Raw genomic sequence first — 26268 nt, forward strand, 5'->3', positions numbered from 1 at the left:
TTCATTTCAGAGTTAATAGATTTCTTTAGAGTTTCATTTTATAGTATTTCATTTTAAAGTATGTGTGATTTCTTTATGGTTTTCATTTCAAAGCATTCAATTTCAGAGTATGAGTGATTTTGTTATAGTTTCATTTCAGAACCTTTTCAAATATGAGTGATTGATAATGATAGATGTGTGGTTTTTCATTTTGAATAAAAGTTAATTTCATTTTGGTTTTTATGCAAACGATTGCTAGAATGTTAGATGATCAATTCTGCTTTAGAGATTAAATTTGTGTTGTAATAGACCAGTTAAAAGTTTTCTTAATAAGATAGTGTGAGTTTTCTTTAAAGTTCATTTTAGCAAGTGTGAAGAGCATTTTTTATTTCATTAGAAAAGAGTAGGAATATTTAATGTGTTAAAATCCATTTTCTTTGAAGAGTAAGATAGGAATAAATTGCATCCTTAGAATTAAATCTCAAAAACTCAATCATACACATTAACAATCTGATTTAATAAAAGGACTTCTAGCATATATAGTGCACTTGCACTTCACAAGCTTACCAACTCCGTTCGATAATTCATATAAAAATTTAAGACAATTAAATTGACAAATATTTTTGTGCCATTGTCAGGGAAGTGTAAATAGAACTCTTATATTTTTCATTTTGATAAACTAAAAAAAAACAACAAATAACAAAAACAAAAAAGCATGATATGGATAGGGAAAGATACTCTAGGTGTATATTTGTAGGTAGAGGAAATAGTTTAATTCCAACAACGTCACACACCCAACCACAACCTTGTAGTACCACAACACCACACAAAATCAAATTCCATCCATAATTGGCAAACAAAAATTTCGTGAGGTATTAAGATTTGAAATACAACCTAGAGATTCACCAACTTCATTAGTAGAAGCCATAATAGAAGAAGAAGATCCCATATCCCCAACAACAAGAGTAATTTTCCTATCTTCAAGTTCCTACTGAATAAGAGGAAGAAGAAGCCTAATTTTACAAACCATTGCTAGAAGAACCATAGGAACTAGAGGAAGTTGAAAACCCAATATTGGAACCAAAACCCTATATTAGTTTTGAAGAATCTATAATGGTTGGAGAAGGGGAAGGAGAGGTACATAATTTGAATTGTAAGCAACCTAGGATTGGAGGAGGAATACGAGGAAATAGGGGAGGTGGAAGAGGTGGAGGAAGAGGAAGAGGAAGAGGAGAAGATATAAATCCAGATTTCCTATCCTCGATGAAGGTACAGTTGTGACAATGAAAAATATCTCACCCTCTATCCTTCCAAACATTCATGGACTAAGTAGTGAAGATCCTGAAACATTTCTCTTTGAATTTTAAGTCTTGTGTATATCATATGATTATTTGCATGATGCTCAAAATTTGAAATTATTCCCTACAACCCTCAAAGATGCAGCATTAAAATGGTTTAAGAGTTTAGGAATAATCTCCATAAGAACACGGGACAAACGAAAACTACATTCTTAGAGAAATATAAGGACTATTTTCTGCCCCATAATATTAAGGATGAAGTCTTTAAAATGGTATAGAAAGAAAATGAAAATCTTGAAGACTTCATTGAAAGATTTTCTTATAATGTTAAAAGTGGAAAAATGAATAATATAGAAGAGGAAACATTGAAAGCTCTCTTATTGAAATCCATTAGAGATGAGTGGATTGATCTTCTAAATATAATGGGTAAGGGAGACATTTCTTAGTTGTCACTAGGATAAATTTGTGAGTTATGCATACACATTTCAAGAGGCGAAGCAAGAACTGGGAAAAATCCAAGAGATCTTCTTTTATCAAGGATTAATAAATCTGCAGTTGGGACAATAACTAGAGAAAAATTAGGAATTTTTCTTGATAATTTTAAAACAAATATTTTAGGGAGTCTTAGTGAATAGATTGACACCCTTAAAATACAGAACAAGCAAAAAGAGGAAAATGTTGCACTATCCATTTTTCCCCAAGTGCAGAAAGAAACATGGCTTGATAGAATGTCCTCTTGATTTAAAGAGTGTAGAAACTTGTGTTATATGTGTGGAAAATCATGATACAAAAGAATTTCCCACAATACCAGGTCTTAAAGTTGTCTATCAAGTAGAAAGAGTACCAAATTAGGTAGATCCTCTTTGTTTTATTGTTAAAAGACCTTGGTAGAATCCACAACCAAATACAACTCAAGGTTTTAACACTCAACCATTTTCACAATCATCACAAAGTAATTGGACTGCCCCAATGCCTTGGAAATCTTGGCCACAACCTTGGTCACAAGGATGGAAAAATCCTTATGGAAAGTACCCTCAATATCCTCAATCTCCACAATTTCAACAATCATATCCTACTTTTCCACCACAATATTATTGTCAGCCTGTTCAACAAACTCAACCTCACAATTTTTATCCACAACCTTCATTACCATTTCCTCAAAGACCAAATCTATTGCCTACCCAATCACTCCCAAATCCGAACAATAATAAAAACTCACAACCTGTTTACAATATGGAAGGACAAAATTTTCAAACTTATATGATAACTCCACTAGATTTAAACAATGTTCAACTTAGATTTGGTATAATATCAGAGAAAAATTCCCCATCAGTTTTTATTCAGGAAAGTGAAAAAGCAAATATCTATGAAGAAGAGAAGTCTCTTAATGAAAAAGAAAAATAAAAAACAAGATACTCCAACACACTCAAATAACTCAACTCCTATTATGGAACAACCTTCAATAGCTATTTCAAAACCACCTTTTCCTCAGAGATTAGAAATTAATGGAGGGTAGAAAAACATATTTTATTCCCTAATTATGACATGTTAGATGAACTGAAGAATGTTTGCATAAAAATTCCTTTGCTACAAGCCATTAAGGAAATACCAATCTTCGCGAAGACAATTAGGGAATTGAGCATAAAAATACCAGGAAGAAAAAGAAAACAAGTCAAAAGAATCCAAATATGTGGAAGAATTGTAGATATCATGATGGGTAAGACAACAATTTAGAAATATCTTGATCCTCGAAGTCCTATTGTGAAAACACACATCAATGGTGTAGATGTCCCAAATACATTGATTGATCTAGGAGCAGCTATAAACATCATGAGTAAACAAACTATGAATCAATTAAAACTTTCTACTCTTCAATATACACCTACACTATTACAATTAGTAGATAGATCTGTAATCAAACCTGATGGTGTATTAGAGGATATATATGTATCCTTAGATTCTTGTGAATACCCTATAGATTTTATGATTTTAACACCCAAGAATAACTTAGGAGGACATCCATTGGTTCTAGAACACCATGGCTAGCTATAGCCAATGCTTTTATAAGTTGTAGTCTGGTGATATGTTCATATCTGATGGGAGCTCAACAAAGAAATTCACACAGTATCCACTTGCAAAAACAACAATAGAGGTTGAAAATGAAGAATGGATAGATGATGACATTTATATAAGACCAATATTTGCTACTCCACAAGTAGATGAGGAAGATCAACTTTTGAATTTAATGGAAAATAATGAATCTTCATCATATTGTGAATCTAGTCAAAGTTTTCAAGAGCAATGCAATATTGAATATTGATCATCTCGTCAACTATCCTTGCAATCTATGGAAAAATTTGGCAATTCTACAATTGAAAACTTTCAAAGAAAAACTTTGAATATCAACAATAATTTGGAAGAATTTCAAAAGAAAGAATTAATAAAGATGTTACAAGAACATTCCTCTGCCTATGCATGGGAATATACTAACATGAGGGAATTGATCCTAATACCTATATACATCATATCTATATTGAAGAAAATGCCAAACCAATTCAACAACCTCAAAGAAGAATGAATCCAAATCTAAGAGAAATTGTTAAAGAGGAACTACAAAAACCGTTGAATGTCAATTTCATGTATCCAATATCAAACAGTCAGTGGGTTTCACCCTTAGTAATTGTTCCTAAAAAGAATGGAAAATGGAGAGTGTGTATTTACTATAGGGAATTGAATAAAACCGCTTTAAGATATCACTTTCCACTTCATTTCATAGATCAGGTTTTAGATACATTGGCAGGAAAGAAATAATTTTCATTCTTAGATGGTGTTAGTGGGTATAATCAAATCCAAGTAGCCTGAGAAGACCAAGATAAAACTACCTTTGCCTGCCCATGGGGAACTTATGCTTGCCAAGTACTTCCTTTTGGATTATGTAATGCACCTAAAGCAGTCCAAAGAGTAGTATTAGGCATTTTTTCTAATCTAATTCATGATTTTGTGGAAGTGTATATGGACGATTTTACTGTTTATGGAAATTCTTTTGAAGAAGCTCTTAACATTTTGGAAAAAAATCTCATTATATGTAAAGAGGCAAATCTCTCATTAAGCCATGAAAAATGTTTTATGATTTTTACTGAGGGAATTGTTTTAGGACATCATATTTCAGGAAATGGAATTAGAGTGGATACATCTAAAGTAGAAGTTATTTCTAAGTTATCAATTCCAACTTGTCAACGAGGTGTTAGAAGTTTTCTTGGTTTCACTGGTTATTATAGAAGATTCATAGAAAAATTTACAAAAACTGCATCTCCACTTTTCAAACTACTCACAAAGGACTGTGAATTCAATTGGAATTATGATTTCTAAAAGTCCTTTGAAACATTAAAAGATAAAATCCTTGAAGCATCCATTCTTAGAGGAAAAAATTGGAAAATACCTTTTCACATTTCAACTGATGCTTCAGACACATCTTTAGGAGTTGTACTAGGACAAAAAGATTTAACTCCTTATGCCTTTTATTACACCAGTAAAAATTTGACTCCTACAGAGTTAAATTATATTGTAACAGAAAAGGAGTTTTTAGTTGTTTTCCATGTTATCAATAAATTCAGACATTACATTACTAGCTACGAAACTTTTGTACATACAGATGATTCTGCAATTAGGTACCTAATGGATAAACCTGTCACTAATGGCCGAATTATAAGATAGTTGTCGTTGCAAGAATTTAACAACACTATTTTGGATTGACCTGGGAAACAAAATACAGTGGCTGATTTTTTGTCTAGAATTCAAAATTATAATAATGATGTACCTGTAGAAGACAATTTCCTTGATTAATATACTGTTTTAATATCTATTAAATCACCTAGGTGTACATATATTGTTAATTATTTGGCTACAGGGAAGTTACCATCACATTTATCTCCTCTAGAAAAAAGGAAGGTAATTCAAATTAGTTCATCTTATTCATGGATGAATGAAGAATTGTATAAAATAGGGCCAGATCTGATAATTTGATGGTCTGTTAGAGAAGATGAAGTACTAGATATATTGAAAGCTTTTCATGATGAGCCATGTGGAGGACACTTCACAGACAAAAGAACTTCCTACAGAGTCCTTCTCTTAGGATACTATTGGCCTTCCATTTTTATTGATTCCAAGGAGTATGTCAAGAGATGTGATAGTTTTCAAAGGACGAGGAAACGTGTTACCTCTAATGAAATTCCTCTACAGCCTCAGGTACTTATTGAGCCTTTTGAAAAATGGGCTCTGGATTTTGTTGGCCCAATCAATCCACCATCGAGATAGAAAATGTACATTCTTGTTTGCACTGATTATGTTACAAAAGGGTAGAAGCTAAAGCACTTCCTTTTGCTACTAAAAATGTTGTAGTTTCATTTCTTTTCGAGGATATCTTTACTCATTCTGGTGTCGAAAGGGAAATTGTAATAGATAATGGTACTCAATTCACATCCAAGTTGGTATAGAAGATAATGGAGGAGTACAAAATCAAACATCGAAAATCCACTCCATACCATCCACAAGAAAATGGACAAGTAGAGTCCACTAATAAAGTAATTGAAGAAATTTTCACCAAAAATGTCCATCTGCATAGAAGAGACTAGGCATAAAATCTTCCAGGACCTTTATGGGTGTACTATACCACATGGAGAAACAATACAAGGCATACTCCCTACGAACTTGTTTATGGGAAGCAAGTCCTTTTTCCTGTTGAGTTTCAAGTAAAAACTTTCAAAACAGTAGTTAAATTGGGTCTTGATAGTTCAGAGGCACAAAAACAAAGAATGGAGGAGCTAAATGAACTTGATGAGATAAGACAAGATGCAATCCAAAGAACCAATTTAGTTCAATAACAGAGATATAGATAGCATGACAAATATATCAAAGAGAGAAAGTTCCAGCTAGGAGATTGGGCATTACCTTTTGATTCAAAGTTCAAAGAATTCTCAGGGAAATTTCAAACTCATTGGCTTAGGCCCTATGAAATTGAAATAGTCTTTGATAACGGTGTAGTTAGGATCATAACTATTGATGAAGAAAGGACCACTTTTCTTGTGAATGGTCATCGATTAAGAATCTATCATAAGCCATTGACAAAGGAGGAGTTTATCAAACATTTACAAGACAACATTGATTTCAAGTTGGTTAAGAAGGATTTTCCTTCTCCTCCAACTTGACTTATGAGTCTTTTTCTTTTTTCTCTCTCTCTCTCTATATATATAATATAAAAAAATTTGTATAAACATGAAAGCCAACACTATTGGCATGTTTATACAAAAAATTTAGGGTGAAAACCAAGTAATTTTGACATTCTAAATTTTCTTTCACATTCCCATTTTCTTTTTGTCCTTGTTTTCCTTTTTAGAATAAAATAGCTACAAAATTGTTAATATTCTGCAACTTTGACATAATTTTGCAGCTGATGTCTGATAGAGACTACTAATTGGATCAATTGAAGAAATGATCAAGTCCATCCTGAGAAGCACTTGTAGGCAATACAAAAAGGAGAAATCAAATGTTAGAATCATCACTTCAAAAGGTATGAAAATATGTAATTTAATAATAAGGGTCAAAACACTAGTATATGAATTAGAATGACGATATATCATCGGTTCAAAAACCATCATTCCCAAAAGTGAAATAAAAATATCTTTTCATTTCAAACAAAATCCCTCATCATTACACAACACTTGTCTCAAACTCTAAATTCATTGTTGAAATCACCCAAATCATATCGATTCATACCCTAACAGTCACTTCTCTTGTTTTTCCCTTCGCTCTCATTTATACTCTCACTGAAGCCATTATCCCGAAACCCTGACTCATACCCTGTCAAGAAGCAAATTCTGAGGTAAAACTTATCAACCATGGGCATCATATTGAGAATAGAACCAAATGGAAGAAAATTCATGGAAGGATATTCGTAGGTGAAGGAAGCTACAAAAAGCACAGTGGCTAGAGTTCATGGAAATGTTTGATGGTTTTAACAAAGAAGTGACTAAATCATTTTCGAGAGCTTTTGATGGCTAGAGGTTGAAATTGGAGACATCAAATTTGCAGTGACAAAATCTCTTATCACTGAAGCTGTCAGACTGTCAAGAGTTGGAGAGAAATGGTTTAAGAATTGGGGCATTGAAGGAGAAGAGTGGAAGACCTTCTTGAAAAAACCAGGTATGGATATCACTATTTTTAAGAAAGGAATTCCCAATAGAACACTTAATGGTAAATGGAGAAATATGTTGCTAGTCATTCATAAATTTATCACCTATGAAGGAAGATTTGGTTGTACGTTCTTTTACCACATTCGTTTGATGATGCATTTTCTTGAAGAGAATGAAATCAATCTTCCTTATTTTCTATTAAATACCTTAAGGAAAATGTCTAGAAATGTTCGGAAAAGGATTCAATTCATAGAAAACACGATGTATCACCACGACCTTACAAAAATACTCATTGAATTTCACCTTGAAAGACTAGGAGATAATTGGGATAGCTTCCTAGTTAGAAATCATTTTAAGGAGGATCAAGATTCACCTAACAGCAACAAAGCAAAGAGAGGAAGGAAGAGAACAATCAAAAGATAAGACTCCTATTGTAGAAATTTCAGGAAGCCTTAAGAGGCAATCTATTACAAGAAAGAGAGCCAGTAAAAAGGAAGAAAACACATCCAAGAAAATAGAGGAAGCTAAAACAGAGAAGAAAATAGTTAGCATTAAAATCCTTTTTTCGTCATATGTAATAAGAAGCACCGGCTTAATAAAAAACCATCTCAACAATTTACAGATGTGGTTAATTTGGAGGAAGAAGAGAACATAGAAACTCTATCACCTACTATCATCTCACCTGTTCATAGCCCATGCTGAAAAACACCAGAAATAGATCTAATACAACAAGAAATCTATGACTACACTGAGTCTCTAGAGATAAAAGTTGCAGAAAACGCACCTTGTTCTATAGTCCATGAAAAAGAAATCCTGTCTAAGAGTCCACAAGAACCTCCACTCGTAAAAGCTTGAAAACAAGAAGTCTTTGAGTTGGAGACACTGAATAAACATATTAAGAAAGAACATGAGACATTAAAGATGCAGAATGAGATACAAAGGTCTGAGAATGATCACATTCTTCTACATGTGGGCTTATGGTATGAAAATAACAAAAAGTTAAAGAAAAGGAACCAATCACTAAGAAAGAAGGCCATGAGTCTAAGATGCAGGATTTTGATGAAGAAGCCTAGAATGATCATTGAAAGGAAGAAGATAAGAAGGAAAAAATTGGATGTTCTGGCCCAACTTTCTGATAGAGAGAAGTGACCAAGAAATATTTCCAGTTTTGAATTTTTGCATGAGGAAATGCAATGGCCTCCGTGTGGGGGAATGTTGAGCCTCCTGGTTGCTTCATTTTGACACTCTCCCTTACCTATTTTTCCTTTCCTTGAGCATCATCATCAACTCAATAAGCATCAAACTACAAGGTTTTTGACATGGTAAGGTATTTAATTGTCTTATCTTTCATATTTCATAATGTTCCTTATTATTGAGTTAATATATTTATTGACTACTGAATTTACATGATTCTGCAACTAATCTTTGTTTATGTAGCCAATTCCATGGTTTACCAGGATCAGAGGTGCCAACTAAGAGGAGAAAGATATGGATAAGTGGAGATTGATCCCCTTAACAATTTCCTACTATTCATCTGAACCAGATCATCAAAAGGATTGTTTGATTGCATGGTCAAAGGAAAAGTTAACGTGGTTGCTGAACGGGCAAGTGAGAGTCGAAAAGCCCTACGGTTCACGATTTTCTTTTTCAAGTAGGAAATCATGAGCAATGATATCTCAGAATTTGTTAGATGGTTAGTTTATAATTTTGTTAGCTAAGATAGGTGTAAAATCCTCAAACAATTATTGGAATGGGATTTTATAGATATCGTGTAGCAAACATGAAGTTGATTTTTATGTATGCGACAGTGATGTTTTGAAACTCTTTTTTTACTCTATTAATGAAGAAAATACTTTAAATTTGTAATGCGTAGATAACTATTCGATTGAAGTTTTATGACCACCTGTTTGTGGAGGGCCCCTGCAAACAACGAAGGTTTTGCATTCCCATATCTTTTTCATTTGTTATAGTTATTCACATGTTTTAGAATTCGTTTGAAGTCTTGATTTCATTCATATAGCAATAGAAATATCTCATTAATCATTCCTTTTTCAAGTTAATGTATAATGATGTTAATAGTAATGTAATTGATTTTCATAGATTTCCTCATGATTGTAGAGTGTTTCATTTCAGAGTTAATAGATTACTTTAGAGTTTCATTTTATGGTATTTCATTTTAAAGTATGTGTGATTTATTTATGTTTTTGATTTCAAAGCATTTAATTTGAGAGTATGTGTGATTTTGTTATAATTTCATTTTAGAACCTTTTCAAATGAGCGATTGATAATGATAGATGTGTAGTTTTCATTTTGAATAAAAGTTAATTTCATTTTGGTTTTTATACAAAGGATTGCTAGAATGTTAGATGATCAATTCTGCTTTAGAGATTAAATTTGTGTTGCAATAGATCAGTTAAAAATTTTCTTAATAAGGTAGTGTGAGTTTGCTTTAAAGTTGATTTTATCAAGTGTGAAGAGCATTTTTTATTTCATTAGAAAAGATAAGAAATATTTAATGTGTTAAAATCCTTTTTTCTTTGAAGAGTAAGATAGGAATAAATTGCATCCATAGAAGTAAATCTCAAAAACTCAATCATACACATTAACAATCTGATTTAATAAAATGATTTCTAGCATATGTAGTGCACTTGCACTTCACAAGCTTACCAACTCTGGTCAATAACATGTAACAATTTAAGATAATTAAATTGACAAACATTGTTCATGGTCTCTTTTTGTCTATCTTATTTCTGAAAAACTTAACTAGAAACACTAAGTTTATGTGATTTTGCAAATTGATCCATTGCACACAAGACATAAACTTGCTTGCAAACTTGTTATGAAACCTTCAAGTTTTTAGTTTTAGATCAACTTGAACTCCATGACCCTCCATTGGTGGATGAAAACCCTTATGGGTAGGGTCTTCAAAGAGAACCATGAGGACCATAATGATGTCCTCTCTTCCTTGAATGAAATTAAGCAAGCGCAATGATATCAGTTTTCTTGCTTGGCCAGTCTAGATTCCAGACTAACCCACTTGAAAAGTAATCTTCAATGTGAACTTAAGCCTCCATCGCCTATAGGTGCTAGTGCTTAGGATCAAGTTCCAGTGACCTCTTCAGACTCTTGATATTGGGTTATGGTTGTTAGAAGTTGTTTTTCTTCTTTATGTAGTTCAGTGCATCATGGTTTTAGTTGCTATCAACAATTATTGTTTATTTTGGATAGACTTGATCTTAAGCTAACAATCAACATATGCAGTTTCCCTTTAGACATATTGAGACCAAAAACTATATACATTAGATGAATTTTTATGTTTTAATTATGTACATTGAAATTTTGAGATAATACAAATCTAATTCAAAAAGAAAAATACAATAGTAAACTTCCATAGACATAAATACATAATAAGCATGCGAATATTTTTTATAACCAAAATATATATATGTTTTGCAAAAAAAAGAATAACTAACTTTAACATTAAAAAAGTTTTATGAATATTAAATCCCTACCATCCACCCATTAATTAATTAATGATAATTAAAATAAGATTATAAAACTCTATTTCATAATAAACACATCTATCTACCTCATTTGACTTTAATAAAATGGAATCTCCATTGTTCCTTGTAATAGATAACATCACACACTCCATAACACTTTGCTGAATGAATAAACATCTCTCTAAAGCATAAAATTTCCAGAACATATGAAACTGGAAGAAAATTTCCAATTTTGACAATTTAAATTTTTGGTAAAGGCATATGGAATTTCAAATTCTATTTTTATTGGCATATCTCCGTCATAATTTCAATTTTGTAAGAAATTCTAGTTTTAATTAGGTAATTTTTTTTTTAATATAATAATGGGGAGTATTTGAATATTTTTATAGCGGAAATAGATTCAGCACTATCAACAACCTCTAATTCATCCAAAATACTAAGAGTTGAAGCCAATTTTCCAAAAATATCTGCCTGATTTTTCAAAATGGTATTTCCATTACTTATTTTTCAAAATAATATTTCCATTATTTTCAGGGCGAAATTGTGCTAGACTACGCCATTTTTATTTCGATATCTTAATGTGATAAATTTCCACAACCTAAAACTGGCAACTCCAAATTTCATGTAAATGTCTGAGAAATGTTGTGTTGAGAATAAAAGCAAAACAAGACGATGGGCCTAAGGGAAAACACTCATTATGCGAACTTTGATTGATGTGTATGTCGTGGCAATCAATCTGTGATTCATCAGTTTTCGCTAGTGGTAATAGGGAACCATGGGAACCATATTCTTTTATGTTTGGGTTAAGCAAAGAATGCTTCTGAGTACTGAATTTCTTCTCTTTTGAGCGCGTTCATTCTGACAGTGACATTGTAACACCACAGAGATGCGTAAGCTTAACTCTTCTATTCACTCAATCTGATCTACGATCCACCCCTCTTCCCCCATCTGTTATTGCTTCCATTAACGAGCTAGAAAACTGTCACACAGACATTCAGCTAAAAGTCAACAGGGAGTTTAGCTGCAATGAGTTTCTTCGATCTTCCGCTATATAACTCACCCGCTCATCTGCATTGACTTGCATAGCAACTATCTGACTATTGTTTGAATATTGACTGGAATTCAGAGAAGGAGGCTGCGATTTTAATCTTCTGCGCTCTATTTGACAAAAAAATTGATTTCAGATCGCCAGTTGAGTGGTTTGGGCCGGTATAATAAGCAGAGAGTGCAGTTGAATGGCGGAAGAATTAGTCGATCCAAGGTGCCAGAGTGGGTTGAGACACTGGCAGATTAAAAGTGATGATGATAACAGATCAAGGAGGCGTGTGAGTTGTTTCATATTATTGAAACTCCTCCTGATGTTGCAGCTACTAATTTCTCTCCTCTATCAGCCCGTGGAGCCTGCGCGTACAATCAACGCATGTCGGGAAAAACAAAGAGACTGCATGCAGGCCATGCCTCGGCCTCATCATGTCCAGGTCACGAGATCGAATCCCCGGCGTCTTTCATCTGATGAGAACCAATTCAATGTTCCAGTTCCTCCTTCTCCTGGCCGTCATGCCCGCCAGAGTCCGCCTTTGCCTTGGGCTAATTCTCGGCGTAATTATAACGCCAGCGCCCACGAAGTTCCTAGCGGCCCAAATCCCATCTCAGACCGATAGAAAGCACCGTTATCATCTGCACCAACTTCACGTTATATCACATCCCAGTTTCTGAATTGGTTTACAGATCTGACTATTACTATTATTATCAAATGAGGCGATTATTTTCAAGAAGTTGAAATAAATATTTAGGACCCTCCAGGTTTTTTGGCAACGCAACATTGTAATCTGTGATGCTTCAATATTCCACAGTTTTTCTATTTTACCAGCTTTAGACTTGTCATACTTCACTGTTTTTTTAGCTTTGTGGAACATGGAGAGACGAAAAAAATAATTTTGAAAATCAAGAGTCAAAATTACATGGGAGATTTCAAGCTGCTTTAGTATACGTGTTGCATGCATATTTGCAGGCTCAACTTTATTGAGTGCTTTAACTTTATCTTGCTGAGCACTAACAGGGTAATTTGCATCTTGATTGATACGGTCGTTTGTATTTGCAATATGGTTACAATTTTTTCATTATATTCAATTTCTTCTGTTGAAATGGTAAAAAGTAAGGTATGGAGTTTTCAAAATTATCAAATTCGACTATAATTTCATTTTGAAATTCAGTCACAGGGTGACCTGCCTCTCGACAGACAGGCTATTTTGTGTTTGCAATATGTTTACAGGTTTTTCATGATAATCAATTTTTTTCTATTAAAATCGTAAAACCAAGTGTAGTTCTCAAAATCATCAAATTCGACCATCATTTCATTTTGAAATTCAACCTGGTAGCTTTCAAAATGGTCAAATTTGATGCAATGTTTCATTTTAAAATTCTGCCCTAAAAAATAGCAACCCTCCTTGTTCTTGTTAAGTACATCATTCTTTTTTCAATTTATATCTATAAAATAATTTAATCAGTTTCATATTATTGTGACAATAAAAAAATTAATTAACAACGCATTTACACGACGACAGAGTAGCATTTCAATCCAGTGAACTTATATATATATATATATATTTTCCTTATAATTAAATTAATAAATTTTTTAATGATAAATTAATTACTTGTATAAATAATAATTCAACTATATTATCATATATATTTTTTTACCTTTCTCAATCAAATTATTTATTACAAATCTTGATTTTTTTAATTATAAAATCATTCAAATTATTTATTACAAATTTGATGTCTTTAATTATAAAATCATCTTTATATTTTAATAACTTAATCTTTATATTTTAATAACTTAATTTTTGATATAAGAATTTAATTTAATATTACTTATTTTTCTTCATGTTATAATAATTTAATTTCTGAATTTAGGTTGAAAGTCTTTTTGGTAGAAAAAATTCTGAATTCAGGTTGAGAGTCTTTTTGGTAGAAATCACATAAGAGAAAATTTTGCAGACCCCTTTCAAACCAGCTAGTGTGATGAGACAAAGATGCAGACCATGGTACATGCTCAAATAGGAGGCGATGTAGAAACAAAAATCATATAACCAATATAATAATGTCTAATTTATAAATAATAATATTTTAATAATAATTATTAAGATCAAATAATAATAACAGCTAATTTATAAATAATAATATTATCATTTATAATAATTATTAAAATAAAAATAAAAACTATTAAATAAAAAACATTATTAATTATTCTTAATTTAATTTCTTATATTTTGAATTAATAAATAAAAAAAACTTCATATTTATTGTTTGTCAGATGTAAAATAAATTAGATATAAAATGCCTAATGAATAAGATCATTGAGTTGGATCAGGAGAATTATATAAGAGAATTGAATAGGAGAATAATATAAGAGAATTGAATCTTTCCCGATGGGGTTAATAATCGAGGTGAATAGCCAATTTGGTCACCGTGCCTATCACCCTGCGTAGAGGAACACCTTGAATGATCATGCATGTTTAAGTATGAGAGCAATAGATACCTCACCACCCATGGCATTCACAAGCCTAAGAAGGAAAGGAGGCACCCATGGCATTCACAAGCCTAAGGTATGAGAGCAATAGATACCTCACCACCCATGGCATTCACAAGCCTAAGAAGGAAAGGAGGCACCCATGGCATTCACAAGCCTAAGAAGGAAAGGAGGGAGGCGAGACAAGAGGAATTGGAGCGTTATAAGGAAAAAGCTGAGAGTTCTGAGGAAGTGGGCTTAGCTTGTTGCATGTAAGAACTTAGGTGTCACAAGAAGCAACTCGCTTCAACCAAGCTAGCGCTACAATTGGATACCATTCTCAGGAGCGCTTGTGGAGAAACCTGTTAACAGAGTGGCGCTAACTGTGGGTTGTGCAGGAGAGATTTGGTTGATGTTACCGTGCGGTTTGCGAAAAGAAAGTCCACTAAGAGAACTGCAAACTTTTTGGAAGAGGACCATAGCACCACAGGCGCTATTAGCGTAGCTACCACATAGGTATCCTCTTCAGTTTTTCATCCTTGATGCAATGAATTCACCGCATTCTGGTTAACTTTGAATCACTCTCATAATTATCATATTGTTGCCCGTATTATGCTTGGTTTCAGATATTGTCTTTTTAGGCTTGGTTTATGGCGTTGACTTTTGGAATTGGATTCCAAATTGGAATTGTATCCAACGCATTCGTAATAGTGGGGTTCAATCTCAGCATGGGGGTTGTCTTTCTTTTCCAATTCGTTGTCTTTGCATTTACCAACCTCACTTTATTTCCTATTGTTGTTCGTTCATATTTTGGAGTCATGGCCTATCCCTCGAGGGATACGCCATCTTGATTTTATCGAAGGTATTCACTATGTTTGATAGGGTCATTCATTCCTCACCACATATCCATTTCTATGACATAAGTAGGAGGATAAACATGTCTAACACCATGTAGCATCAATGTAAGAGACGTTGGTGCGGGGAGGGAGGTCGTGGCCCCCAAGGTGGTTGTTGCTTTTCATTTAGTTTTCTCCAGATATTTGTAATGAAATTTATTAATTGGAAACCCTGATAGCTAGAGAAAGACAAGTCTTCTCAGTGACAAAGATCAGGGATGAAGTTAGACAATGGAGTTTTGACCCTTTTCATACGAGGGAAAGGGAAAAATAACATTTTAATGTTATTTCTATATATTGGCAAATGAAATCATGGTTGGGCAAGGTTTAACTAAAAAGTACACAGAAAAATACGCTATTTTTGCAATGCTTGAAGATGTTGAACGGGTTCAACAAAACAAAAAGGTATGTTTTGAATAAATGGATAGTAGGTTGGACCCTATTGAACACCACATTCCATGTATTTCTGCTACATCTACTCCACTATGATCCAATGCTAAAGATGTGGCATGGATCACGTCATTAGACTCTTAACTTCTAATATGCCTCCTTGCAACCCTTTGTTTTATAATTTTGTAATAGATACTCTTAATATGCTAAAGTTGTTAATGCTATTAGAATTTTGGAATATCTAGTTTCCCTATGGGCAGGCTGATACCACCTATTGGAAAACATGTTCATGATGCATGAAGACTGATGTACATGGTTTACATGATCTTGTAAGGGAGTACAATGTCAATTTATAGAGAAAAAAAAAATGAACCTTATAATCATAAGCATAAAATAGTAGGAAAAAATAAATAAAAAATAAATCACAAAATGGAACAACTTAAGTTAGAGAAGCAAAAAGGTTGGGAAAGATAATTGAACATAAAGATAGATTGATCCATGTTAGGGTAAATTGTATTGACCATAAATTTGGTGTATTCATTAAATCTTTGATTTTAAAAGGGATAGGAATTGAGGACATCATTTTCATAGACCAAGTAGTTAAAAAAGGAGATCCAAAAGAGAGGGAAAATGGGAAATAATTAGAAATATTAAAGATATTATTAAAGATAGACACCATAATGATAATAATAAGTAAGAATTTGGAACATCATGGTAATGAACTCTCTAAGAAGATGGATTAGAGGAATAACCTATTATATATAAAAAATTGCTTCTCTTGCATTTGGCTTCATAAGATTGAGACCCTCATTCAGTATATTTACATAGAAATATATAATGTTAATATTAATAGTATTTATATGATCATTTATTATTTCATGTATATCAATGCTACTTTTAAAAAAACAATCTAGATAAAAATTCCCCTTCCCAAGAACAAAATATTCACAATTTGAGGAATGAAAGTAATATCCTCTTGTCAAAAGGCATTAATGCAAGAACTGCAACTAACCAATCTATTCTTCAAAGGTGTAATAAAATGAGAGAAATGTTATTTTTAAGGGTGTAAGAGGTGGTAATGGTGATGCCTAAAAATAAAGCCACAATACCTGATGGTTTCACAATGGACTTCTTCCAAGCTTGTTGGTCATTCATAAGACCTAAAGTGCATGGATTGGATGAAGAATCCCACTACTCCCAAAATTTATGGCTAGGTATTAATGCTAAACTCATTCTTTAATTCCAAAAGTTGGTAGAGTAGATAATCCTAATGGATTCTCGCCGATTTCCCTTTACAATGTTGTATATAAAATTATATCCTCAGTAATTGTGAACTCACTTAAACCTTTGTTGAACAACATTATTTCTCTCGAGTAGACAAGATTTATGGAAGTACATCAAATTCTTGATGGGATTGTAGCAGCCCATGAGGTTATCCACTCTTTGAAGAGATCCAAACAATTTGGTCTGCTAATTAAATTGGCCCTCTCTAAATATTATGATTGGTTAAACTGGGATTATCTTCTCCAAACTCTTCAGTACTTTGGGTTCTCCCCAAAGTTGATCACTTGGATCACATCCTTAATTTGTACTCTCTTTTACTGTATTCTCTTGAATGGGTCCCCAACAATGACTTCTAACCCCTCTTAAGGCTTCTGTTAATCATATCATATCTCCCCTTTTATTCACCTTCGTAGTTGAGGGGTTCGCTAGATATCATAAAGAGGTAGTCCGCCAGGATATCATTAAGGGTCTCTTCCTTTATAGGAATGATATTCCTATCACCCATCAAAAATACGTTGTTGACATATGCTCCTTTTCTTGCCCATTGTGAGGGAGAGTTTGACCTTAAAAACTATCCTCAAAGACTTTATGGATGCCCCAAGTACGATGATAAAGGGGGGAAATACAATGTATACTTCTTCAATACCAATGTGACTATTTAGAAACACGAAGATCGACTCTTTGAATTTCATATTAATAGTCTCTCCACTAAATACCTGGGAGCCCTTTTGGTAGAAAACTCCTTCATATTTTCCTATTGGAAAGGAATTATTCAAAAAATATCCAATAAGCTTGAAATTTGGGCATTCCTTTCTTTCAATAGCACCCACATAAATCTTTGGCCTACAGTCACATAATTCATTTGGTTTATTGGAAAACAAAGGATCCTCACATGGGATCAAATTAGGAAAAAAGGGTTTTAGGGCCCCTTGTTGTCCCACCTGTGTTGGAATGAGAAAGATACGATGGAACATATTTTGAACGCTTTCCCTTTAATGAAAAAACAGATCATTAATGAAAGAGAAAGCATTCAAAACATGTTCCATTGTATCTTTCTATTTCCAACATAGGTCGCACAAAGAGGGCCCTAAAATCCTTTTTTACAAATTTGATCCCATGTTAGGATCTTCTATTTTCCAATCAACCAAAGGAGTTTTGAGGTTGTAGGTCAAAAACTTATTTGGGTACTATGGAAACAAATGACAAAACATATATTTAAACAAAAGAAAGAGAATGAAGACATAGTGTAACACCTTATAAAGAAAAATATTTGTGAGACCATTCTCTTTGAAACATGGTCCTAAGATGATTGGAAAACAAATCAACATGAATTTGAGATTTATTCAAGCTTGAGCTCTCTGCTTCTATGATCTCAACCCTCTCCTAAGATCCCCTCTCTTAGATGGTCCTCTCCTTCCTCTTACACTCCCCCCTTGTGGGTTTTTTGGAGTTAAAATTTGAGGGAACTTTCAAAGGTAATCCTTACCAAGGGAGCTATGGTGAGGTTTTCCATTATTGGGATAGTTGTACATTGAAGTTGTATGTTGCAAACTCTAGAGTTATAGGAAACAATATAGCATAATTCCTTTCCTGAGAAGGAGGTCTAACTATAGTGATCAATGAAGGATACTCTAAACTGCAATTTGATGGGGATTCTTAGTTAGTTATAGAGACTATTAGGAAAATCATCAACATAGTCCTTATAGAAAAATTATTCAAGAGGTGGAGACTTGGGCACATCAACTCTTGCATTAAGATGTTACTCCATTCCATTTATTATGTAATAGCCTCACATTCTCGTTGAACAAGAAAGAAAGAAACATATTTCCTATCTAACATGGGATTTCAAGACAATAACATTTATCTAACTGTAAAATGTTCTTTAGGGGGAACATCAAGTTGGAATTTTTTGTTGCAATCCTTTTTGGATGATGACAAAAGGCCCATGATCGAGGTGTTGGCCAAAGTGACATTGGAGGTTGGAGGGTGAGCTCGACACACCATTGCCTCCCACAATATTTAAGAGGGGGTGTGGCATGGCTAGCCTACCCCATACACTACACATGTGAAATGCTCCTTCCTCATTCATTACAATGGAAACTGTTCATCAATCCGATTTCTCTACGAGGAGTGTTATCACCAAAAAAATTATCATCTAGCCTAATTTACTAGATTGATCGAAGTACACCATGTAAAGCCAATTTTATCATAGTAAAATTGCTTTCACTGTGAGAAATTGCTTAATAAACCACCTTTGTTGAGTAATTTATAATTAAACCCATGAGGAATAATTAAATAAATCACTATTTATTTGATTTTCTTCTAGGAATAATCAATTAAACCATTGTTCAATTATTATGCCTTGTCATATTTGACCCAATTATGAAAAATCAACAGACAAATTATTGATTATCTTATTTTTCTCTAGGAATAATTAATTAATCACTAATTAATTATTATTCCTTGTCAAATTTGACTAAATCCCTTAGGAATAATTAAATAAATCATTATTTGTTTATTATTCCTTAACCAATTTCTTGAGATGATAAAAAAATCATTTATTTATTTATTATTTCTAAATAAAAGTTTAAATACTTTTTCCCTCCTAACCAAATATAATAAAATATTTCAAGTGATTATTATAAGAATGGGGTTAATACTATTTTATTATTGCTCATTATTCAAGGATAACTCAATATTTTGTTATAAATAGGAGCGTTTTCCATTCAATATTCACTTTTGATTATCTTCATTGTTGCACTCACTGTTGTAACTCTGATCATTTTCATTGTCGCACACCATATTTTTGTTGGGTTTACACATTATAGAGGAGACAGACTCTACACAAGCTAAAGACGTTTGAGGATAGCCAAGAACCCAACCCATAGAGGGGGACTAGTAACATTTATTGTTCCCTTCACAGGTGTTATAATAAAAACTATTCATTGTATATCTCATTTCCATTGGATGATTGGAGTTATTACTATTTCTTTTTGTTGTTTAACTATGATTGTGGCATAGATCAGAATTTGGGCAAGTTTTGTTTCTATCAGTTGCTACAGATCTACAATGTGTAGGAGCCATTTATATTGCTGAGATTGTTTTTCATCCACAATCTTAAGTGGATTCTTTTCATACATCGTTGAGAAGAAAACACTACAATAAGGAGACATCATGCTCTCTGGCCTTTATGTTGTGCTTGGGATCCTTCCCGCATTAGGTGGGACTATTATCTTGGCTTCTTAGCAATAATAGTTATGCGTGTGGCGAGACGTTTGTAGAATCACGACTTAAATCACTGTCTCTTCTTGAGGTGAGGTCGCTTGCCTCTAACAATGACACCAAGGTGAACTATTCTTGCATGTAACCCAATATGGATTTTGTGTCTGGAGGGACCTAGTTCTCATAGGGGAAGTTGAATATTGGAATAATTATTGGCTTTGCCTGTGTTGACGTAGCATACTACGAGACTGACTATATTTCACTAGAGCTAGGTGTTATAGTTGTAGGCAATTCCATACTGCCCTTAGCACAAGAAAATTCGACAACCCAAGCATTGTTGGCTGGATACATCAGGGTGTTGTCTTTCCCATATGGTGCAGTTATTTTCATTTCTTTTTTTGTGTCTCTCTAGTGAAATTTAGGTGGATTTGATATATTTTGTAAGGGTATGCATTGTGGTCTACTTTACAGTGTCTCTTGGTCAGTGTGTGACCCTAATAGAAGGTTTTTATCTACCTCTCTAATTATCTGGTTCGCCCTTATATGATGGCTAGGGTTACCCATAACCTCCTACATCTCTTGGCTTTGTTTTCATTTTGGCTTTCTTAGTATCATTCCTATCATTTGTGGGTTATTATGGAATATGTTCTTTGATTGGTTATGTATTTCTTGGTGCATTATTCCGTATCAACGTATGCATAGTCACTGCAGAGGTGGTGGCCGAGGTGCCCAAGGAAGGTTACAAACCCAAGCCCAGGTCTAGGAAGTTGCCACTATCTTTCATTATGCTACCCCTCTCAAAATTTGTGAAGAGATCTATCAACTCGAGACCCTCACCACCAATGATTGTTAATATTATTTCAACTTTGAAATCCTAGAGGAGGTAGCTTAGGTTCTGTTGTGATCATCAACAACCCCCTTTTTGTTAGTGTTAGAAATAACATTAATAAATGGGGACCCTGCTAAAAAATCAAAACTTAGCACTTAAGATTGCCTTTTTGTTTTCAATAAAACATGATATCAAAGCAAAACTCCCAACTATATGAATTCCTACCTTTTCATACTTCATGCGCATTAAAAACATTATAAATGTTAAGCCTCCTTATGAAAGCGCTATACAACCAAAAAAGCTAGGAAAACCCTTGTAAGCGGAAAGTCTTGACTACTAAGAAAAACTTTAATAAACTCGTTTTTAATGATAAGCATCGCATCGCAAAAAGGGTAATGGCAGACATCTTTTACACAAGAAACTCTTCGAAATGCGAAAAAGAGAGAATGCGAGATCGTAAGTCTTACAAACTCATCACATATCGCAGATTTCATTGACCACAACGCCACTTAATGTAAAAACACCCAAATATTGCGAAATGAGATAAAGCTTCTCGCAAATTGCATCTCGTAGCTGCACGATGAAACAAATGGTTGTTAAAGATAATAGGTTTTGCGATATCGTGATCTGCGATATTGTGAAGAAAATCACAAAATCGCTTTATCACAAATCTAAAGGCTCAGAGTTCAATGATAGTACTTTCCGTCATTTGATGCAAGAGTTATGAGCATTAAATGTTAGCCTAACAATCCATTGTTTGTATTTATTAAAAACGAATCAGATCTGGTTTAAAGGACTATCTCACACAAGGTGATATCTTTGATATGATTTTAAAAATTAAAAGCTTTCTTGTCACCTTATTGTTGTTCATTGTTCACCATCATCCTTATTGTATCTTTGTTCTCCGCTTATTATTTTTAGGAGCAGTATGCAGAGTATTACGCAGAACAATACACAGAACGTAATGGGAAAGAAAGGAAAAGCTCCCGCATCTGAAAAATCAGAGATGACTCTGTTATTTACAGACACCACTTGTACTAAGGAAGTAGGGATATCTACTTGGGAAGGCATGTACCGAATGTTAGAAGAAGAAAACCCGAGAGTTATGGAGGTTACAATTACGGCAGATGGACGTGGGTCATCTGAACCATCACTAACAGAGCTTGCATGCTCATTTCTGCACTGTATTGCAGCGAGGCCGAAGATACTCCCTTACACGGATATGGTAAAATGGATTATAGACCATGCTGATATATCTGACAGGAAATTCAAGACATAGAATCAGGAGTTCATGGGGTCATTTACCCCAAGTAATTTGAGATGTATGTATCACCTTCCAGAACCCCAGGCCAGTTATAACAAACAGTTTGTGGAAAAATTCATCAAAGAGAACGAGGATTTGGAAGATTGCACAAAGAGCTAGTCCACAAAGGAGGAACCATTAAAGAAGGATAAAAATGGTATGTACGCCATTGGTTCCCTCTCTTCTCCCTATTGTTTTGCTACTGCAATGTTGTTTAGACTATTTGGGAAGCCAGATATCAATAAGTTTTCATCAGAATGGTTTCCTTTATTGGATGTGGCCACCAATGCCACCATAATGATTGGGCCCAAATTTTATCGAATAATTTAGCTTCTGATATTTTAAATTATCAAACTAAAAGAAGTTTTGCTCAGAGGTTTTAGCCTCCATTCTTTTTAGCTGCCTACGTCATGGATGCCATTTTTTTCGCCTCTGATTTTCCCATCATGAGGTGGAAATGGATAATAAGAACCCTCTACCTATTCAAGTCTACCACAAAGAACTCTGGGAATCCAATTTCATCCCACATTTCTATAAGATTTGTCATGGAGCGATGCTTCCTATTCATAAAATGTTATATAACAAAGATGCCCCAAGATTCTCCCAAGAAGCTAAAATTGACATTCTCCCTGTGGGAAGGTAGTTTGGGGAGGAGTTATTCACCTACATTAGGGTATTTGGGAGCATTGACTCACCTCATATGCTTCCTTTGTATGTCTCCAACAAACTAATGGCCCGAGAGATAGCTTATCAGACCTGTGGTGTTGGGGGAATGAGCAGAGAACTCAGGAATTCTAAGAAGGCCATCTGGCGTCAATTCCTTATGGTTTGCGGGGCCTTTACATTATTTGATTTGGGTCACGCTTTTAAAGAGGTTGATAATATGCTAAGTTTGTAGCTACCAAAGTTTCGAGGGAGGCAGTACGATCCCTTGGATACTATCAAGAATTTTACAACGATGATCAAAATAAAAGTGTTTACTAAAGAAGATGATATCTTCGACAATGTCTTTCAGTAGAAGAGCTCTCTTGGAGAGATTCTACATATGGCACAAATTCAATTTGACCAAGGGAAGCTTCAAGAGTTTAACCATTACAGAGAACAAAGATTGGAAAATGTCCCATTAGACAAATTGCGCATTGAACCAATAAGGGAGGCCACTCCCAGTATTAGCATAAGTGGAAGTTCATGAGAAGAGAAGTCTAAATCAAGTCTGAGAGGGAATCAGCTAAAAAATACGATAAGCAGTCAAAAAGTGATCACAACAGAAGTGAAGTGTCAATCAAAGATACAACTCAGTCTATAGAAAAGCCTGACCAGCATGTTTTGTCCCCAAAATAGGTTGAGAGTCCTGCTCCCCTCGCAAAGCCAACAAGTCCAATTGTAGTAGACCTAGAAAAGGAGTGGGAGAATTTTAATGAATTAATCAACACCGAGGAACAGAATGTAGGGCCATTGATAAACATAGGGGAGATAACAGAGATGATAATAGAAGAGGTTATTAATACTCAAGAGACAAAGCATATTCCTGTTGCTCCGTCATCCGAAATTGTGCTGAAAGTGGAGGAGATCCCTCCTTTGGATGTATTTTATAGCTTGCAACATAAGGCTGTTGTCAGGAGATAAAGAAAGAAACGAAATATAGATATTGTACTTTCTCCAGAGGTTGAACCTTTGGATGTTCTTTGGCAAGACCCAACCACCGATCCAACAGAAAACCTAACTAGGCTCTCTCAGATTGTGGGGGCATATGCTTCTGAAACCATTGATAAAGCGTCAGAAGTTCAAAAGCTATTAAAAGAAAAAGAGGATAAGATCCTATTTTTGGAACAGTAACTACAGCAAGCCAGTGTCAGTCGAGAATCAGAAATACAATTGGCAAAGCTACAACAAGACTTCCAGCAAATGCAGTTGTGTTCTCAAAAGAATCTGGTCAATAAAGAACAACAGTTACAGGCCACAATAGAACTACATAAGGATGACCCTAAAATTGAAGAATTTGTCACAAAAGCCCTTTCCCTCAATGACCAACTCTTACAACAGGAGGAAATGCTTTGCCAAAGGATCTCGCAATGGAATTCCCATTGCGAAAAAAGCGACTACATTACAAATCAAGTCGTAGACTTACGACTTGATTGTGATTTAGTTTTTAATAAAGTTTCTGACTTTGTGAATTAGTAGAAATCAAAGGAAGGAAAAAGAGAAAAATTTCCCAAGATTGATGAATCCCACAAAGAAATGTTGTTTACGAAATGTGATGCACAGCTCAAGGAAGCAGAGCAAGTGATGGAGGAGGTAGCAACAGCAGCAAGCAACATCATTGATTGCATCAATGAAAATTTTCATAAAGCAAATTTAATATCAGAAACTACTCCAAGATTCCTCCCAAAGGCATAGCAGCTACAAACAAGGAGCAAAATGGCAGAAGAAAAGGCAGAGTCAATTAAGTAGACAAGCAAGTTAAACTAGGTCACTTACTGGCAATATCTGGTAAAACCACATAGCCAGTGGATGACTCTGAAATGCCTCATAACGTTCGTCGAAAAGATAGCGCCAAGTTTTGCTGATTCTGTATTCACAGGTCAATTGAAAGTTGAAGTCGGCGAACTGACGCTCTTGAAGCCCATGCTAGACATTTGCAACTTAAAAGAACAGATACATGATTTAGCATAGATATAATTTTAGTTTGATTTTAGTTCATTTTTTTGCTTAAAAGGAGGATGGTCGTTTTGAACCTCCTCATCTATTTTTGTAATAACTATTTTTAGATTTTAGTTAGTAGTATTTAAACCCCTCTCATGCATTTAGAGAGAGGTCCAGAAATTTGTCAAAAACAATTCTTCAGAACGTGTAGTTTGCCCCCCACTGAGGTGGTTTTGATAAATGAATGGAACGAGATTTATTTACATCTAAGTTTGATGTATGCTATTGAAATGAACTTCTGTACTCTTAGTGGATATTGAATTATTTGAAGGTAAATCTATATTGCTAAAGCCCATGAGTAGGACCTATTACTAATGGTACTTTTATCTCCTAATACCTTTTTCTTATGTGCCAAGTAATATATTATTTTCAGTTATTTATATATGAAACCCTGAATGTTTAGTCATCATTATTGCACTTTTGTACGGTGATCACTATTCTTTTATGTTGAATGTATGAATGACTTATTATGCGATATGTTTATCATAATTGTTTCGGCTAATTACTTATATGAAACAATCATCTTGAATGTATTCTTTTCTCGTAGTGATTGAATGATTTTTATTACCAATTGCTGTTGGAAATTATTTTAGATTGCATAAGTGAAGTGTTACTCCCGGGATAGTTTAAAATTAGATGTTTTCCTTCATTAGAATAAATTGCATATTTTAGTTAAGAGATAGATTAAATTTAAATAAAGCATTTACCCTATAAACCCAAAAAAGGAAAAAAGCATCATCCCATTACTGTACCATCATAAACAGATTGGGAAACTGGTCCCATCACCCCCAGTCGAAGCCACTATCCCAAACGGAAAAGGAGTTTCTTTCAAGGTCCGGACCGGGTGGTTATCCCCCTTGTTGTAGACCCAATTTTCAGGCCTTCAACAAGTTCCTAAACTTGGTCATACTTGGGGAAGATAGAGTCAATGCCTAAACTCCATCACCCTCCACTGGACGATGAAAACCCTTATCATAGGGTCTTCAAAGAGAAGAATGAGGACCATAATAATATCATCTCTTCCTTGAATGAAATTAAGAGGTTGCACTGATACCAATTTTCTTGCTTGGCGAGTCTTGATCCCTAACTAGCTCACCTAAAAAGTCATCTTTAGTGTGAACATAAGCCTCCAAATCCTATAGGTCCTATTGCCTAAGACTGA

The 26268-nt window shown here is 34.0% G+C and overlaps 1 pseudogene; it reads left to right on the top strand.

Annotated features, from left to right (window-relative positions):
• LOC149152729 (uncharacterized) overlaps window positions 1-12629 on the top strand; it is an 87159-nt pseudogene extending 74530 nt beyond the window's left edge.
• Window positions 12630-26268: the final 13639 nt, after the last annotated feature.

Source organism: Pinus tabuliformis, chromosome 9 (genome assembly GCF_031772625.1).
Source record: "Pinus tabuliformis cultivar Carrire ecotype Pingquan chromosome 9, CPIR1, whole genome shotgun sequence".
NCBI lineage: Eukaryota > Viridiplantae > Streptophyta > Pinopsida > Pinales > Pinaceae > Pinus > Pinus tabuliformis.